Genomic DNA, 1,684 nt, shown 5'->3' with positions numbered 1-1,684 from the left:
TCATTGGATGGAAGATTTTCCTCTCTGTCTTTCCTCTTCTCTGTATATCTGACTTTGTAATAAAAATAAATAAATCTTTAAAAAAAGAAGGATTCTGCCTCTCCAGAACTTTGTATTCTTATTCTTTATTACTGAAAGTTTTGAAAGATTTATTTGAAAGGCAAAGTTACAGAGAGAGGAGACAGGTAAATCTTCCCTTTGCTGGTTTGCTCTCCAAATGGCTGCAATGGCCAGAGTTGGACCAGTCTGAAGCCAGAAACTAGGAGCTTCTGGGTCTCCTATGTGGGTACAAAAAGGATGCTTAAGCACTTGGGCCATCCTTCACTGCTTTCCCAGCAGTATTAGAAGGGAGTTGGCCCTGCTTGTCGTCTGGGAAAGCTGTTGAGGATGGCCCAAAGCCTTGAGACCCTGCATGCGTGTGGGAGACCTGGAAGAATCTCCTGGCTGCTGGTTTCTGATCAGCTCGGTTCTGGCTATTGCAGCCACTTTGGGAGTGAACCAGTGGATAGATCTGTCTCCCCTTCTCTCTGTAACATCTGATTTTGCAATAATATGCGTGTGTGTAATATATATATATTAGAGAAAGATCTGGATCAGAAGTGGAGCAACTGGGATATGGGATTCCTGGGCTGCACTCTGAGGTTTAACCTACTATGCCACAGGGACAAGCTCTTTTCCCCTTTTACTAAGCCTTCTAAAACTTTCTATTGAAATGCCAAATCATTAGCATAAAAACTAATCTGTAATTGCTTCAAAACTAAGTTTAGGCCACTCTGGTAACACGGGAAATGGCTTAACCCCCATCAAACTATTTGGGTTAATGAGAATTTGTAAATTTTTCTCTAATAAATGGCCTCTTGTCTACACCAGAAACAAGAAGGTACACGACTTGACAGGCCATTCTCTATTTTGGGCTGAGTATAACAATACCAGTGGGCGGTCCTGCTACCTCACAGTACCCCCCCCCCATCAACCCCAGACCTAGGGCTCTAACCGTGGCACCCTAGGAGCCAGATCACGACAAAGGCAGCCTGACAGGCGTCACCAAAATGGAGATCACCAAGAACCTGCGCCCCTCACAGGGTACCCTAAGTTGTAAAGCTGCCAGGGAAAGGCTCATTGTTCCCTTCAGTCAGCTCTTAGCAAGATCTCAGGAAAGCAAGGGCGAGACTCCTAGGCGGGTGGGGATGAGGGGAGATGAGCGGCTGCCGGGCTCGAGGCCAACTTCATCCGGTGCCACGCGCTATAGCTCGGGCCCTCCTCAGCCCGTCGGACGCCACGAGGCCACGGAGTCTGTGTGCTGGAGGGGGACATGCAAAGCGAGATCTACTCCCCACCACCACCGCCACCATGCTGTGTTCTTTCTGCATCTCCCGCCTCCGCGGGGTGTGGAGCGACCCTCGGCAGACCGACCTGGCCCCCGGGGACGCCACAAGCACCTCCAGCTCTGCCCTCGCCCTTCCCCAAGCACAGCAAGGTAGAGCAGGGGGGTTTCGGCCTCGGCGGCAGGCGGCGAAGCCCCCCGCACAAGGTCTTACATCAGCCGCCCCACGTGCAGGCGGAGGGAGGGAGGGAGGCCAGCAGGCAGGCAGGCAGGCAGGAAGGGAGGAAGTGGCTCCCCTCCCCGGGGCTGCACCGCCCCCGAGCCCCGCGCCCGCCCCCGCCCCTCCCCGTGCTCGGAGCA

Source organism: Ochotona princeps, chromosome 14, assembly GCF_030435755.1.
Source record: "Ochotona princeps isolate mOchPri1 chromosome 14, mOchPri1.hap1, whole genome shotgun sequence".
In the NCBI taxonomy this organism is placed as follows: domain Eukaryota; kingdom Metazoa; phylum Chordata; class Mammalia; order Lagomorpha; family Ochotonidae; genus Ochotona; species Ochotona princeps.
The sequence above is the reverse complement of the archived record's forward strand: the minus strand, read 5'-3'. Positions refer to the sequence as shown.